The 18,792-nt window shown below is 37.7% G+C and overlaps 1 pseudogene; it reads right to left on the reverse strand.

Moving 5' to 3' along the window:
- Positions 1 to 969: 969 nt before the first annotated feature.
- Positions 970 to 5,472, reverse strand: LOC121244873 (annotated as a pseudogene).
- Positions 5,473 to 18,792: the final 13,320 nt, after the last annotated feature.

The raw sequence follows: 18,792 nt of genomic DNA on the forward strand, positions 1-18,792 counted from the left end.
GCGAATGCAAGTCAGAGAGGTTCGCTCGAATCTCGCTCGACACTCCGCTCGAGCGAATGCAAGTCAGAGAGGTTCGCTCGAGTATCGCTCGACAGTCCGCTCGAGCGAAGTACGCAGATTTTGCCAACTTAACCAGTTTACACTACGCCAAGCACTCTTCTTTTCATTCCCAACTCCATAACATAAAGTATAAACTAATACTTCCAAATATTTTCTCAACCACCAGTCCAACAATTCCACTACAATGAAACTTCAAATAATTCAAACCTAGGACAAAACACCAACCCGAAATACTCACCACGCAACAACCAGAAAAACTCACAAAAAGCTACTCAATCTCACAGCCAAAACAGATACTGCAACAAAATGAAGATAAACCAAACCCAAAACTAAGAAGCAGAAATCGTACGGTTACAGAACGAGAAACCGAGACTTGGATGAGAATGAAACCCTTACCAGTCGAAAAAGGAGGGGATGCGAAATGATGCCCGTGTGTTGCAGATGGAAACTGAAATGCAAAAATGGAGAGAAAACAGAGTGCAACAGACGGCGACACTCGGGAAACCAGAGGTAACGCAGCAACAGAAATCCACGTGAGGAGGTCTAGGGCAAGGGATTCGGAAACTCAAACTAAAGCCAACAACAAGAAATAAAGATGAAACTGAAAAGAAAAGAGAGACGTGCGCGAGAGAGATGCGGGAGAAACTAAAACAGAAACAGAAAAATGCGGAAAGAAACGGAAGTTGAAGAAGAAAACACTCACCTCAAAAACGACGTCGTTCGGGATTCTCACTAAACACGAAAATGGCTGGGCCATTTTCACGCATTGATCCGGGCCACTTTAATGAAGAGGCAGGGCCTTACATCCTCCTCCCCTTACAAGAATTCCGTCCTCGGAATTCGTTACAAGCTATACTAATTTATTTCGAACAAGTGAGGATACTTTACTCGCATCTCTTCCTCGAATTCCTAAGATGCTTCATTGATAGCATGATTATTCCACAATACTTTAACCAAAGAAATAGTTCGATTCCGCAACACTTGCTCTTTCCTGTCCAGAATCCGCAATGGTTCCTCGGTGTAGGTCATGTCCTCTTGAATCTGCAAGGGTTCATGATCTATGATGTGAGTGGGGTCATGGATATACTTTCTCAACATGGACACATGGAACACATTATGCCCTCCCGAGAAAACCGGTGGTAGAGCCACCCTGTACGCCACCGGTCCAAACCGATCAAGAATCTCAAACGGCCCAATGTATCTAGGACTCAACTTACCTTTCTTTCCGAATCTCATAACTCCTTTCATTGGTGAAATTCTCAAGAAAACCTTATCTCCCATCGCAAATTCTAACTGACGGCGGCGTTTATCTGCATAGCTCTTCTGTCGACTTTGAGCTGCTTTCATTCTAGCCCGAATGATATCTATCTTTTCGGTGGTCTGCTGAATAATCTCTGGCCCTAGAAGTTTCCTTTCACCTACTTCATCCCAATACAATGGAGACCTACATCTCCTGCCATACAAAACCTCGTATGGTGCCATCCCAATGCTAGCCTGGAAGCTATTATTATATGCAAACTCAACCAATGGTAAATGTTCCATCCAAGATCCCTTGAAATCCATCAAGCATGCCCTCAACATGTCTTCTAGAATCTGAATAGTTCTTTCTGACTGTCCATCTGTCTGAGGATGAAAAGCAGTACTGAAACTTAGCTAAGTACCCATTGCCTCTTGTAAGCTTCGCCAGAACTTCGAGGTAAAGCGAGGATCTCTATCCGACACAATGGATACCGGTACTCCATGCAACCTCACTATCTCCCGCACATACAGTTCAACTAGTTTCTCTAGTTTATAAGAAACTTTAATGGGCACAAAACGGGCGGTCTTCAATAAGCGATCCACGATCACCCATATAGCATCTTGCCCGCTTACGGTCCTTGGTAGACCTGTCACAAAATCCATGGAGATATGTTCCCATTTCCACTCTGGAATCTGAAGTGGCTGTAATAATCCTGCAGGTCTCTGATGTTCCGCCTTCACTTGTTGGCAAGTCAGGCATTGTTCTACGAATTTAGCAATTTCCCTTTTCATGCCATTCCACCAAAAGGACTCTCAAATCCCGATACATCTTGGTACTCCCTGGGTGAACAGTATACAAAGAACGGTGTGCCTCTTCAAGAATCAACCTTTTTAGTTCATCATCAGCAGGTATGCATACTCTACTTCTAAACCTCAAAACTCCATCCTTGGAAATACAAAAATCAGGTTTGTCCCCGTTTCCGATCTCTTCCCTTAGCTTCACCAACTCTGAGTCCACTTTCTGAGCATCTTTGATTCTATCTATCAAAGCAGGTTGAACCACTAAACTGGCCATGACAACACTTGTATCACTAGAAAAGACTTCAATACCGGCTCTTTCTAAATCCATCAGCAACCTATGCTGAGTGGTAATAGCTGCAATTGTCGGTCCCACTGACTTCCTACTTAAAGCGTCGGCTACAACATTAGCTTTGCCTGGGTGATAATTAATGGTGCAATCATAATCCTTGATCAACTCAAGCCACCTCCTTTGTCTCATGTTTAATTCTTTTTGGGTAAAGAAATACTTCAAACTCTTGTGATCCGTAAAAATTTCGCACTTATCTCCATACAAGTAATGTCTCCAAAGCTTAAGTGCAAAAATGACTGCCGCGAGTTCCAGATCATGGGTGGGATAATTCTGCTCATACACTTTCAGTTGGCGTGAGGCATAAGCTATAACCTTCCCATGTTGCATCAGTACACACCCCAAACCAAGCCTAGAAGCATCGCTATAGACAACAAATCCGCCTCTAGCTGTGGGAACTGTTAACACCGGGGCTGACACTAATCTCTGTTTCAACTCTTGGAAGCTTTCTTCACACTTTGCTGTCCATTCAAACCTATTATTCTTCCTGGTGAGTGCAGTGAGAGGAACTGCTATCTTGGAAAACCCATCAATGAATCGACGGTAATACCCCGCCAATCCCAAAAAGCTTCTAACCTCATGAACATTCCTCGGTGCCGACCAATTAACCACGGCTTCCACTTTTCCTGGGTCCACTGAAATACCATCCTTCGAAACTACATGCCCCAGAAACGTGATTGAATCAAGCCAAAATTCACACTTCTTCAACTTAGCAAACAGCTGCTTGTCTCTGAGTGTCCCAAGTACCAACTTCAAATGTTCTTCATGCTCGGTCTCGCTTTTGGAGTATATCAGTATATCATCAATAAAGACAATCACAAACTTATCCAAAAACTCATGGAACACCCTGTTCATCAAGTCCATAAATACGGCTGGGGCGTTAGTCAGGCCAAAAGGCATGACCAAAAACTCATAATGGCCATAACGGGTTCTGAACGCCGTCTTAGCCACGTCTTCAGCTCTGATCTTCAACTGGTGGTAACCTGATCGAAGATCAATCTTCGAAAATACTTGAGCACCCTGAAGCTGATCAAACAAATCCTCTATACGGGGTAGCGGGTACTTATTCTTTATGGTCACCCGATTAAGTTCCCTATAATCGATACACATTCTCATCGATCCATCCTTCTTCTTCACAAAAAGAATTGGAGCTCCCCAAGGTGAAACACTGGGCCTGATGAAACCCTTATCTAACAAATCTTGCAACTGCTCTTTGAGTTCCGCTAATTCAGATGGCGCCATGCGATAAGGTGCTTTCGAAAGGGGTACCGTGCCTGGAACTAACTCAATAGCAAACTCTACCTCCCGCTCGGGTGGAAGTCCCGATAAATCTTCAGGGAAGACCTCTGGATAATCCCTCACAACAGGTATCTGTTCCAACATCACTTCCCCTTTGGCGCTTCTACCACACAGGCTAGGAATCCCTGACAACCATCATGCAACAGTTTTCCAACCTGAATGGCAGAAATGATGGGTGGAGTCAACCTCACTTTTGATCCTGTGAACCGAAATTCACCTTCATTAGGGGGTCTGAATACCACTTCCTTTTTAGCACAATCAATACTGGCGTGAAAGGAAGCCAGCCAATCCATACCCAAAATTACATCAAACCCAACAATGTGGAAAACTATTAAATCTGCTGGCATCAGTCTTCCCTCTATAGAAAGAGGGCATCCAGGTAAAATCTCACTACAGACTACAGAATTTCCTGTTGGGGTCGCAACCACTAACTTGTTCCTCAACCTTTCAGTATCTAAAGTGCAAAATCTAGAGTACGCTGTGGAAACAAAAGAATGTGTCGCTCCCGAGTCAAATAACACAAAAGCATTATTAGAAAACAGAGAAAGAGTACCTGTGATCACATTCAAACTCATCCATGAACCAAGAATATTCAAAGTCTTAACCAGAATCAATCAAAGAAAAGAAAATAATAGAAACTATAAATCCTTGAAGTAAAACCAAAGAGTCATACCAGTGATCACGTCATTCCTACCCTCAACTTCTCCAGGTGTTAGTGCAAAGACTCGAGTAGGCGCAGTAGGACGTTGATTGCTGCCCCGGGCCGATACTTCATTCCTCTGAGGTGGCGGTATGAATGTCTGGTTGCTCCTATTTTGCATTGGGCAATCCCTGATGTAGTGTCCTGTTTTGCCACAACGAAAACACAATCCCGCCCCTTTTCTGCACTCTCCGGAGTGCACTTGATTGCATGTCCTACACTGGTAGGGCTGTTGATTACTCTGAACCAGCCTTTTTCCTGAACTACTACCCTCATTCCTCTTTTTCCATGGTCCTTGATCCATGCCAGACTGGTACCCAGTAGGAGTAGTCCTTTTTCTCTGTTCATGCATTGCAGCGCTTCTTTGAAGGGTTCTTTCAAAAACTGTTGCTTTATCCACCAATTCTGAGAAGTTCCGAATCTGGAAACCCGCCACACGCACGTACAGTCTCTCATTCAGTCCTTGCTCAAATTTGCGTGCTTTCTTTTCCTCATCGGGAATCAAATAAGTAGCAAAACGGGATAACTCAGTAAACCTAGCAGCATACTGATGTACCGTCATGGTTCCCTGAACCAAGGTGGCAAATTCTATAGCCTTGTCCTCACGGAAAGAGCTAGGGAAGAAGCGCTCAAGAAAGATCTGCTTGAAGTGCAGCCAACTGACTATCTCTGTTCCCTCAGCTTCCCTGATAGATCTTTCAGAGATCCACCACCTCTTCGCTTCCCCAGTAAGCTTGAATGTGGCGTACGCCACTTTTTGCTCCTCAGTACAAGTTAGGACTCGCAAAATCTCCTCAATGTCCTGAACCCAATCCTCCGCCAAAGTTGGATCGCCTCTCCCATCAAATAAAGGAGGGTGCATACGATTGAATTGCTCAACAGTACAACCCCCTTCATTGAAATTACGCTGGCGACCCGTGGGATTTTGCACAAGGTCATCAATTAACTGATGTGCAGCTGCTCGTAACACGTCGGATGCACTCGGGTTTGCTTCCCTTTCGTTCTCGATCGCATTCAGATCCGACATGCTTCGTTCTCTACGACGAGGTGGCATCCTGACAAAATAACTAGAATTTTTAAAAAATCGCATCGAAAATAGAATTTATAAGAACATAGAAAATTAGTGGTATTTGTAAAAACAAAACGTATATATATATTAGAATTCAAAAATATAAGAATATCTATAACAGAGACAAAAGAGGAACGCACAACGGTAGTAATAGTCAATCTCTCCAAAATTTAACATCTTACTCCATCTGACTATTTAAGAAGGCTCCGCCACTAAACTAAACCTTAATCAACATGAATTTAGTTCATAGACCTATGAAATACCACACTTCATAATTATTCGCAAAGCCTGCGAATTCTAAGACTTCCCACTTCAACAATATTCAATCCTATGCACCCACAGAAATCTAAACCTTTTAGGTTTATAGTATGCAGAATTCTAACCTGTCTCTGATACCTAATGTAACGCCCCAAATCCGGGTGACTTGGAGAATTTCTACATGTCACTCATAAACATATCTCCCAACACATCCAAAGAATAAACTCCAAAAAAAAAAACTTCATAAATGAAAACAATCTCAAATCTTCTCAATAATCTCATTACAAACTCCACACAATCTTTAATGCAATAATAATAAATCAAAGGGGTCCATAACCTCCCGATAGTCATAACAAACCAACTAAATCTTTCATAAATCTTACTAAACTCAAGACATAAATAAAACTCAAAGATATTAAAACTAAGAACACCAGAAGTCCTTCTTCTACCAACATCTCCTCAGCTTAGACACAAATAGCATTCTAACCCAGGTCCTCATTTGGACTCACCACATCATCTGAAAAATATTATAATGATAGGGGGTGAGTTATCAATAACTCAGTAAGCAGAAATCATATGCTAGCGTGCAAACATGAGCATTTATCAAGGAGAGTATGCAGAACAAAATATTTTTCCAGAGTTATCATGCAGAACAGAACATATTTTCAAAATAACAGAGCGATGGTTTTAAAACAAGTAAAACCCATGGTACTTTGGCATAACATAAACTGAGTATCATCATCAAATCAAAACAGAGCATCAAACAGAGCAGAGACCATGTTTCACCCCCGTGGTAGGGTTGTGCTAACCCCGGTGGCCAAACCAGGCAGAGACAGAGGTGAAATCTTTCCTTTATTCTTCTCGGAGCCCCGAGTGTGCACGCAGGAAAGACCACAATAAAATCACTTTGTTTCCAAAGTGGGTGCACTCAGAGACAGAGAAGTTGGTACCAACCCAAACAGAGCAGAGCATAACAGAGCAGAGCAGAGCAAAGCAGAGACATAATCAGATAAGAAAACTAGTACACCATGCCAAAGGTTTTCAGATGTTATAACAAAATAATACAGAGTACCAAAACAGAATCAGACGGTTACACACGCTGAACACAAAAGCCAGAACCTCTTTCTAAAAAAATGCACAACTTTTCATATCCTCAATATCGCTCTTTTCCAGATTTCAGAAACCACATAACAGAATTTAGCTCATGTCTACACAATGCATGCCAAAACATATTTTTTTTTCTTTTTCACACAGATTTCATGAATAATGCAGATGAGTGACCGAGGTTGATCTTTATTTTCACAAGTTCCCAACATAACACAAAATATGCAAGTTTTTCATAAAATCAGCCTCAGTCTTATTAACTTGTATAAAACCTAGCATAGGAACCCCACTTACCTGACTCCTGCAGTGTATTATCTATGACTTGGATACGGTCTCTATCCGTCTCGCCACCTATTCATAAGATAATATAAACTAAATATTAAAATCCAACAATACACAATTGGTCTTAAACAACTCAAGACTCAAACTCTAGACCATAATTCAACGAGTTTAATCAAACTTAACTAGCCAAATAACAATCCGGACAGCCCAAACTTCAACCCAAAATATTCTATACTAAACTCAGTATGTTGGTTATAAGTGGAGACTGATTTGGAACTGAAAAAGTGTTTGCTGAAAGTTGGCTCGACAGTTGGCTCGAGCCAAGTTCGCTCAACAGACCGCTCGAGCGAAGGCAAGTCAGAGAGGTTCGCTCGAGTCTCGCTCGACACTCCGCTCGAGCGAATGCAAGTCAGAGAGGTTCGCTCGAGTCTCGCTCGACACTCCGCTCGAGCGAATGCAAGTCAGAGAGGTTCGCTCGAGTATCGCTCGACAGTCCGCTCGAGCGAAGTACGCAGATTTTGCCAACTTAACCAGTTTACACTACACCAAGCACTCTTCTTTTCATTCCCAACTCCATAACATAAAGTATAAACTAATACTTCCAAATATTTTCTCAACCACCAGTCCAACAATTCCACTACAATGAAACTTCAAATAATTCAAACCTAGGACAAAACACCAACCCGAAATACTCACCACGCAACAACCAGAAAAACTCACAAAAAGCTACTCAATCTCACAGCCAAAACAGATACTGCAACAAAATGAAGATAAACCAAACCCAAAACTAAGAAGCAGAAATCGTACGGTTACAGAAGGAGAAACCAAGACTTGGATGAGAAAGAAATCCTTACCAGTCGAAAAAGGAGGGGATGCGAAATGATGCCCGTGTGTTGCAGATGGAAACTGAAATGCAAAAATGGAGAGAAAACAGAGTGCAACAGACGGCAACACTCGGGAAACTAGAGGTAACGCAGCAACAGAAATCCACGTGAGGAGGTTTAGGGCAAGGGATTCGGAAACTCAAACTAAAGCCAACAACAAGAAATAAAGATGAAACCGAAAAGAAAAGAGAGACGTGCGCGAGAGAGATGCGGGAGAAACTAAAACAGAAACAGAAAAATGTTGAAAGAAACGGAAGTTGAAGAAGAAAACACTCACCTAAAAAACGACGTCGTTCGGGATTCTCACTAAACACGAAAATGGCTGGGCCATTTTCACGCACTGATCCGGGCCACTTTGATGAAGAGGCAGGGCCTTACACCTTGCGTCTGAAGAGGTTGCACAACAGGTCTAGCTCATGGCAATAGTGGCGCTGGGGGTATCTTGCTTCCATGCAAGGACCTGGTGGAACTGAGTTAAAGTTTGGATGCCCTGTGCAAAAACATACACCAAGAGGGGTTTATTGATTGGTTTACTGCCAAGCATTTTTACTTGGTGTCTGTGGCGAAGACATTGCAAAGCCTAGATGGAAGGAATAAAGGAAAATGCAACAGGTGTTTGGTGGGCCACTCAATTATGGTTAGGCCATGTAGTTAATGAGATTGATGATAAAAAGGCTTTAGCACCTATTGATGAACAAATATTGCGGCCATGGACATTCGATTCAGTCACCATCCAGTTGAGAGAGCAATGTTAGTAACCTGGTCGAAGCCACTGTGCAATTGGTGGAAACTGAACGTGGATGGTGGTTGTAGAGGGAACCTAGGAAGATGTGGTGGTGGAGGAGTGTTGCGGGATCATAGGGGTGAGATACAAGTAGGTTTTTCTGCTCAGTTTGATTTTGGCAAAAACACTGAGGCTGAGTTGAGAGCATTATTGCAAGGGGTGGTGCTATGCAAAGAGTTGGGTTGTAGACAGATTATCCTGGAATGTGATTCCAAGCTAGTGGTAGACTGGCTTGCTACTCGTCGCTGCAATTTGTGGTACTTATGGGATTTTTGGTATGCACTTCTACATGAACTAGAATGTATTATTTTTCAGGTGGTACATCAATTCAAGGAAGGCAACCAAGCTATGGACTATCTTGTAAGAAGAGGTGAAGAGGGTCTAAACTGGAGGTTTGTCATGGGTAAAAGTTTACCAAGTCTTTTGAAGGGCATTATCAGATTAGATAAATGGGGCTCCCCAGTATTAGAAATTAAATTTGTTGGCTCTGTTTGTTTATTTGGGGGGGGGGGGGGGGTTTGTTTTGTATGGTTTTTGGTTTTGGTTTGTGATTTTGTGGTTGATTGTGTTCCACGTTTTCCTCCACCCTAAGTGAGGTTTATCAATGAAAGTAGAGGTGTCGTCCTCTTTTATTAAAAAAATAATAATTATTCGAAGGATTTCATAATTTTGCAAATGGCAGTACGCATAAAAAGACTTTTAGGACAAGAAAAGTTACAACAGTTTGAACATTTGCGTCTCTGTCTCTGTGTGATTTAATGATGTTGATTTAAAGAGGAAAAAAGAGTAAATTGGAAAAACAAAAAACCGACATGAGTAAATAAACGTCAACATTTGTGATCCGCATTTGTCAAATTCGTCCCTTTCAAAAATAATTGTATTCTACTGTTCGGAAATGACTTTCACTGAAAGACAGACCATGTTGGTCGTATGGTCCATTTCGGAAGCAACTCTATATTACTGTTTCGAAAAGACTTTCAGGTCTAAGAGATTCAAAAGGTGACATTTTTTTCAAGGAAAATACTATTTTTATCGTTAGTTTCTATTGCTAGTTTCTATTGTTATGAGTTTTTTTTATTTTATTTATTATTATTATTTTTTACTTAATGATTAAGAAAATATTTTTTTTAATAATATTATGAATTTTTTTATTTTTTTAAATAATTTTAATTATTTTAAAAAAATACATGTAAAAAAATACAAAAAAAAATAAAAAATCATTCCAAAAACACTAGCGGGAGCCCCAATGGGAGCTCTCGCTCTTTTTTTAATCCTAACATCACTGTGCTTGATATTAGACTGCCTAAATATTAAGACATTTATTTGGCTAATTATTAGAGTAGTCGAGCAACAAATATATGTACAAGTTTATTTATTGATGTATTAAACACATCATCCATTCCACATCAACTTGCATAAAAAGTTATCAATACTTTAACATTAATGGGATGAGATGAGAAATTGTGAGAATTATGTGTATTGTGAGAAATTGTGAGAGATGAGAACTTGAGAGAATTTTGTGAATAGTTGTAAAATGATTTGAGATAATATATTTTATTGAATAATTTTTTGAAATGATAGAGAAAAAGTTAAATAATTTTGAGTTAATATGTCTTATTATAAAGTTAAAAAATTGTTTGAATATAATTTTGAATATAGTTTTTATTTTGAAACCGCCTGCTATTGTACGATTTTCCCCAAGCGGGGCTTGTTCCTAGTCTTGCCTTGGCCGGAGGGAGTGGTTTCTCCCTTCCCTTTCTAGCTTCTGGCGCTTAGGGCTCCTGCTTCTTTTCCGTTCTTGTTGGCGTCCCTCCTTCGTTTGTGCTTTAATGTAGTCAGCTAACATTTTTTCTAACTCTCCACTACATGTCATCTCATTGATTCGCATTTTCAAAGTAAAGCAATCTTTAGTCCCGTGGGAGCTAGTTTGGTGATACCTACAGTAGCACAAGTTCTTGCATGAGAGCAGCCCTCTTCCTTAGACGTATGGCTACTTTCCTAAACATTGTGGTTGTTATAGATCAGACAGCACCCTTGATCTTGTTGGTTGGCATACCGTTCATGCCTCTCATCTTGATGGTTCCGTCCATGTGTTCTCTTATCTTTTTCTTTGGAGCTACTCTGGTTCTTATCCTCGAACTTCATCTCCTGTTTCCTCAGTTCTAGGAAAGCCTGTAATGTGTCTTATGCATTGACCAAATCGTCTGCCCGGTCCATAAATTCTCTTAAGGTTGAGGGCGTCCTTCTGGCTATCTTGGTCATAAAGGGGCTCTGAGTCTAGATTTCGCCTGAGAGGGCGGCCGGGTGATTTTTTCATCCTGGTCATCCGTGGTGTCTCTCTTTGTTGAAACGTGTAACGTAAGCCTTTAAGCTCTTCCCTTCTCTTTGTTTCATGGTGAGCAGATATGTGGCTGGTCATCGATGCTTCCTACTTGCCATGAATTGCGTAAGGAATTACTTTGCCAATTCCTCAGAATTGCCAATAGATCCGGGACGCAACATCCCAAACCAACCCCTCACTATTCCTTTCAACATCAATGGAAAAGTGTGACAAGCCACTTCTCCGGAAAAGCCGTGAAGAGTCATATGCGCCTTGAAGTTCTCGAGGTGGTCGACGGGGTCCTTGGACCCATCATACAGTTCGATTTGTGGGACTTTGAATTTTGCTGACAGAGGCACGACCATGACCTCCTCACTATAGGGAAGGTCCGTCTTATTCAGTAGCTGCTCCATGGAGGAGGAACCTCCCATCTTCTTCGCCATTTCTTGATATTTATCAACCAAATTGCGCAGTTCGTCATGCAGTCTTTTCTTTTCAATTTCGTCACTATTTATTCCTCCTGCATTGTGCGCGTCTCCCTTAGCCTGCCCATTTTGAAGTGGGGGAGGGGGGGGGGGTTGTCCTTTTGCTGCTTCAGCTCTTCATTCTCCTTTTGCAATTGCTCAATGACCTCCATCACTTGTTTCAGCCTTTCTTCAGTCTTCGCCAATCTTGCTTCTACATTTGTTATGCTTGATTCTGGGTCGCGGTTTGTGTGTGATCGAGTAGTCGGCATGTGAAAATCATATTGAAGTCTGTAAGTATTTTACAGATGGTGCCATTATAAAAGACGTGTTTCACACCACCACGACTGACCAAAATACTCTTACTCTGTAGGAGTTATCTTATTTGAGATAGTTATTTCAATAGTAGATATTTATCATCAGCCCCAGGGTCGTTTTTATGTAGTCATGACCGTGGGCTTTTCCGTTGTGGGTTAGGCCACTATGGGACCCAAACATCTTATCCAATACGAAAACACTGCCGTCTGACACAATTGAACTGTTTGAAAAGTAGAACAAGCATGAATTGTTGATTTTAAAGCCAAAAATTACATCTTAAAATTGTGCGGTTAATAGAATGGGTAATGTTGTAATTTTAACACATTTGATGGCAAAATGGGGACAGAATTTCGAAACACAAGCCAAAAATAGAAAGCTGCCTGTCTAATGTGATTAAACTGTTTAAAAAGTATATATAACAATTTTGAACCGTTGATTTTAAGGACAAAAATGGCATGTTCACCATAACTTTATAAATTTATTATGTGAACCATGACTTTATCCCCTTCCTTTACAAACCTCACCTTCGTGCTAAGCCATATGAAGCCGCCGCCTAGCTTCCCCCTGACCAAGCTTTGACTTCTTCTGTTTTGGTAGCCGAAAATAGAGCAGTTCAGCCCCTTAAGCCGCTGCTATCTCCTCCACCGGAAGCCCCTCCTTGCGGTGACGCCACATAAATTGTCGGGCAGGACTCCCCATCACCTCGGTCAGCCGCATTCCGCCTCAGTTTTTCCCACAGTATGCTCACACCATTTCCGGTTGGTGGTTGTTTCCTCTCGGCTTTGCTCTCTTCCGTCTCTTCTCTCACATTTGCTCTCTCTCTCTCTCTCTCTCTCTCGGTTTCAGCTCTCCCTTCCTCTCTCCCCGTGCGACACCGTCGAGGACATCACCACCACCTCAGCCCAATATCCGTCGCGCTCTCGCAGTGCCACTGCCTTAGTTTTCCCGTGGGTAGGACCTCGTCGTCGCTCACGTTTTTATTTCCTCTACTAGTTTCATTTTTGTGTTGTTGATTAATAACTACTTAAAAAGGAAACTGGATGTGTCTCGGGTGACTTGTAGATGAAGGGTGTTATTACCCTTTTTGCCCTTTTTGTTTAGAACATCAACTGATTTTTATATTCTTGCAAATTAAAAACGTGGGCTGCAAGTGATTCTCATATTGTTAGACTTAGGCTACGTTTGGGTAGCCAACCTTCCTCAATGCTTTCCAAGTATTCTCGTACTATTGGAAATACTCCACATGCCAAACGCAATGAACCATCTTCGTACCAAAGTCTTTCCAAAAATTACTATAATATTTATCACTATTATATATAAATAAAAAATAAAATCACTATAATATTTATCACTATTAAATATAAATAAAAAAAATAAAATCACTATAATATATAAATAAAAAATAAAATCACTATAATATTTATCACTAAGATATATAAATAAAAATAAAATCACTATAATATATAAATAAAAAATAAAAAATATTTATCACTATAATATATAAATAAAAAATACATTTACTATAATATTTATCACTATTATATATAAAATAAAATAAAATCACTATAATATATAAATAAAAAAATAAAATTTCTATAATATTTATCACTATTATAGATATAAAAATAAAATCATTATAATTTATCACTATTATATATAAATTAAAAATAAAATCATTATAATATTTATCATTATTATATATAAAAATAAAATAAAATCACTACAATATTTATTAATATTATAAAATCAATATAATATTTATTACTAAAAATAAAATCAATATAATATTTATGGGACCCACACCTTTTTCAACTACCTATCCAATAGTCAACAACTCAACATACTTCACACATCCAAACAACTCAAAACACTCTCAATGGGACCCACAAACTCACTTCAATCTCTACTCATAACTATTCACAAACATTCTCAACACTTCTCAGGTATCCTCACTACCCAAACGTAGCCTTAGAAACATGTGGGTTTATTTTGTTAAGTTTGTATTTTTTTAAGAAAATGATATTTTTATTGGAATGGTTATTAGGTAGATACTGATAAATTTTTGGAATAATCAGTAAGTGCAAAATATTATTTTGAATCCTTTTAAAAAGAATATATTTTTTATTTATTTTATTATTTAAACAAAAGTAGGAGTTCCTACTTATAATGATTTTGATATAGTTATGTTATTTTAGTTTTATAAATCATAGTAAGATCTCAATTATAAATAAGTTAGAATTTAATATTTTAGTCGGAGTTATTATGTTGGATATTGATGAGTTTAGAAAGTGATGTTGGTATTTTAGGAAATATTAAGAATTTTGGGTTGAGGAATTAGAAATGGATTATTTTAGAAGTTTTAGGCTTGAATATCGAAATACGAGATTGATTGGAAATTTATGGAAATTTACATGATTATCTTATAGGTGACGATTAATTTTTGTTCGGCATTGTTGAAGAAATTTTTGAAAAGCTAAGAAGTCTAGGTAAGTAGGGTTCCTATACTAGGCTTTACACGAATTATTGAGACTGTGGTTGACTTTCAGAAAACTTTGCATATTTTTGTGATGAAATGAGAACTTGGGAAAAACCAACATCGGTTGCTTATTTGCATTACTCATGAAATCTGTATGAAAAAGAGAAAATATTTTTTGACATGCATTGTGTAGACATGAGCTAAATTTTGTCATGTTGTATCTGAAATATGAAAAAGAGCGATATTGAGAATCTGAAAAGTTGTGCATTGATTTAGAAACAAAGTGGTTTTATTGTGGTTTTTCCTGTGTGCACACTCGGGGCTCCGAGAAGAATAAGAGAAATATTTCACCTCTGTCTCTGCCCTGTTTGGCCACCGGGGATAGCACAACTCTAACACGGGGGTGAAACATGGTCTCTGCTCTGTAAGATGCTCTGTTTTGATGTGACGATGATGCTCAGGTTATGTTATGCCAAATGACTCTGGGTTTACTTGACTTAAAACCGTCGCTCTGTTACTTTTGAAAACATGTTTTGTTCTGCATGATAACTCCGCAAAATATTTTGTTCTGCATACAAGACTCTGTAAATGCTCATGTTTGCACGCTAGCATACGTCTTCTGTTTACTGAGTTGTTGATAACTCACCCCCTTATCTTCATAATATTTTCAGATGATGTGGAGAGTCCAACTGAGGACCTGGATTAAGAATTTGTGAGCATGATTAAGCTGAGGAGAGGATGTCGAGTACCCTAGGGTACTACCATTAAAAGAAGGATCTCCGATGTCTTTTAGATTTGATGTCCTTTAAATTTAATTATGTTTTGGTTTAGTAAGACTTATGAATTTACCAGTTGGTATGTTATGACTACCGGGAGATTGTAGACTCCTTGGTTATTTATTATTGCGGTAATAACTTTGTGGAGTTTATAATGTGTTTATTTAGAAGATATGAGATTGATTTTGCTTATGAAGTCTTTGGAGATTTTTAGATGTGTTGTGAGACATATTCATAAGTGACATATAGTAATTCTCCAACCCACTCAGTATGGGGCGTTACAAATAATCTTATTATTGCTTTGATATATCTTCTTTTTATAAGGATATTGTACTAGACTTTCAAAAAATAGTTTTTCAGCTCATGATAAACTAACCTGGTGTGAGGAGTTAAAAAGGGTACATTTTTTAGCACTAGCATTGATTTTTCTATATGCATATTCAAAATCATATATTTTGAAGATTGATTTTGTACATCAAGAAAGACTTTCACATTGAATTATGCACATTTGAACTAAATAATAATAAAATATTATTATTATTGTTATTTTTTCTGAAAATTACTTTTTTATATATTTTGCAATCAGCACCATGTCCTCAAAAATACCAATTCCATATTTCTAAATATTACCAATTTCATATATCAAAATGACTAATTTTATCAATAAATATTAATATGTACTAAAAAATACTTTGTATCATCAATTTAATACAAATTTCATATATCAAAATCATCTTAATACAAATTCCACAAAGTTGATTTTAATGGGTATGAGAGAGAAAAAAAGTTAAATAATGTTTTGAGAGTGAATAATATTGAAGAAATATTATTTATAGCTACGCAAAATTTTGAAGATGTATAATCTAATATAAACCAATTTAGAGAGATATTATGCAAATATGAGGATGAATATGAAGATGCATAAGCCATAAGTCATTGCCATTGCAAAATTTTGAATATGCATAATCTAATGTAAACTAATTTAAAGAGATATTATGAAAATATGAAAATGAATTTGAATATGCATAAGCCATTATCATGGTTGATATGATAGGAACTAAATTAAAAATTAAGTTTAAAATTAAATTATATTACAAATCAAATTCAACGAAATAAATGATACTAGGGTCCAGGAGTATATCTTCGTATGACTCATAAATAAAGTTTTTCTTTCACTTAACCCGACAGATTAGCCTGCCTAAGTATTAGGTCATGGGCATTCAAGCCGATTGAGGGCACACTGCCTACATGTGCCAATTAAAACTACAATTGTAGTTTAATCACTCACATAACTGCCTCACTTTCCATTATTACTTTTATATCCTAAATCCAACCTTGTGAGCTAAGTCCCATCTTATCATAAACTCAAGTTTGCAAGATAGAAGTTGCTTAAGGGTTATTTTGGACACTTGGAAGGGATATTTAAAGCCCTTAGTGATCTGACTCGCGACTAAGGAACCAATCCACGTCGAAAATAACCCCTTGGAAGTTGGAGATAAATGCCAGCTGAAATAACCACCTCAGATAAGATAAAGACCGGAACATTCAAAAAGGGATAACTCCAGGAATATAGGAGCTATCCATCCCGATCAGCTAGGGATCATGGATGATCCGTAGCGCTAGGAGTAGCAACCATTTTCTGATACCAATGAATCCTTCTTTTAGGAACCCTCGAAAGGTAACGAATTGGGCTCTCACTATTTACATATACTTACTCTCATATACTTCATTGACTTTGGCATCGGAGTGTCCCTAGGGCATCCAGTGCTGCCTCTCTACTTATCGCAGGTCAAACGTGTGGTGAGCTGTAGCGGTGTGAAACACATCCTTTACAACAGTTAAGTCTCGTTTGTTTTCACAACTTTTTTTAACCTATCTTATCTAATTATTACAAACTTTTTAAATTTCTACACAAAATAAAATAAACAACTCAAATTTTTTAAATTCAAAAACAAAAATAATATTGAAAAAAATAATATTTTATTTAACTTTTAACTTTTATCTCAACTCATCTTATTTTATTTCAACTTAACCGTTTTATGAATATTAGTAAAAAAATTTGGGTTAAGATGTTTTATTGAGTTTTGAGAAATAAGAGAAGAAATTGATTAATAATAATATAACATTAAAAATTTGTTTTAATAAATTTCTTAATATTTTTTTCAAGTTTGTAAAAGTTCAATTGATTTTTGTATTTCGACAATGATTAAGTATTGATTAGAAAAAAAATTAAAAATTGAAAAGTGTTCAATATTTAAATAATGTTTAGAAATAAAATTACAAGAAATTTTGATGATTCTGTGTCTCATCTCAATTGTCAACTGAGCCCTATATATAGTTCAAAATTTGAATCAAAGAGACTGATGTATAAGGTATGCCCTTTAGTTTCTTCCTCCGTTATTCCCTTTTTTCCTTCTTTCATCCACCATTCTCTCTCTTTCTCTCTCATTGATTACAGTTTAATTTTCTAGTATCTTGGGGGTATGCAGTATAATTGGAAATTGTTGAGAAAACTCCCATCAGTTCTTGAAAGAAATAAGCATTTAACATTAATCGTTTAGGCATTATTATCTTGTTTTGCTCCTTAATTTTCTTTGGTTGATATGCTAGCATCGAGCACCTTCGAAGAATAAGATGCAAGTTTAATCAAGCATCAAATTTCATTCGATCATACGTGCAAAAACAAACCTCAAATTTCATAAGTTTAATATATAGTATGTTTAGTAAATTTATAAAATGTGCATTATTAAGCATTTAGAAAAAAGCTAAAAATCCACTTTTTAAAAAAGTACCACTTTGTTATATATATATATATATATAAGTACCACTTATGTTTAGAAAACCATGGCTTGCTTCTCCGTTCATGAGCACTCATTACTTTATATATAACGAGTAAATCATATGAAGGGATTTGATATTTTTTTAAAAATTTTGAGAGATTTTGGCAGAGTACGTTGATTTCATTATATTTTTTTTTTTTTTTTTCCTTTTGAATCACCATTTTTTTTCAGTGAAAAAAATAAGAATAGTTATTTAAAAATAACCAATGTATATCATATAAATAAAAGATTATGAAGGTAATGAAAAAAACATGCATTCCATATATAATGCCCAATGTCGACTTGGAGTTGTGATATTCAGTACACACCCACATGGAACCTGTTTAATGAAACACTAGCACACACGCTGTTTGGATATAAATCAACACATTTTAAACCATAAACCCATCAACATTCCAGAATCAATTTACATGCTGAAAACAGTCCAAATATAGCAAATTCATCAAGCAGTTACATTTTCATAGAACAGTTACAAATATAGGAAATCCAGCAAGCATTTACATGCTGAAAATTAGGCCAAAAAGATAATATAAACAGCAAAATCAACTCCACAAGAACAGGGAGAAAACATACAAATTTCAGAAGCATTTACATGTTGAACATCAGTCCAAATGACAAGAAATTCCAGCAACCATTACATCTTATAACTACAACAAATACTGAATTTTCCCAAAAGTTACAGTCGTGGAAAAAAGTATATCCTTAGCGGAAATTTTTTTTCCCCCAATTTGTTTTATGGGAGACTCGTGGCATATAATAGGTGAAAAAAAAG

The sequence above is a fragment of the Juglans microcarpa x Juglans regia genome, chromosome 1D (genome assembly GCF_004785595.1).
Source record: "Juglans microcarpa x Juglans regia isolate MS1-56 chromosome 1D, Jm3101_v1.0, whole genome shotgun sequence".
Taxonomy (NCBI): Eukaryota; Viridiplantae; Streptophyta; class Magnoliopsida; order Fagales; family Juglandaceae; genus Juglans; species Juglans microcarpa x Juglans regia.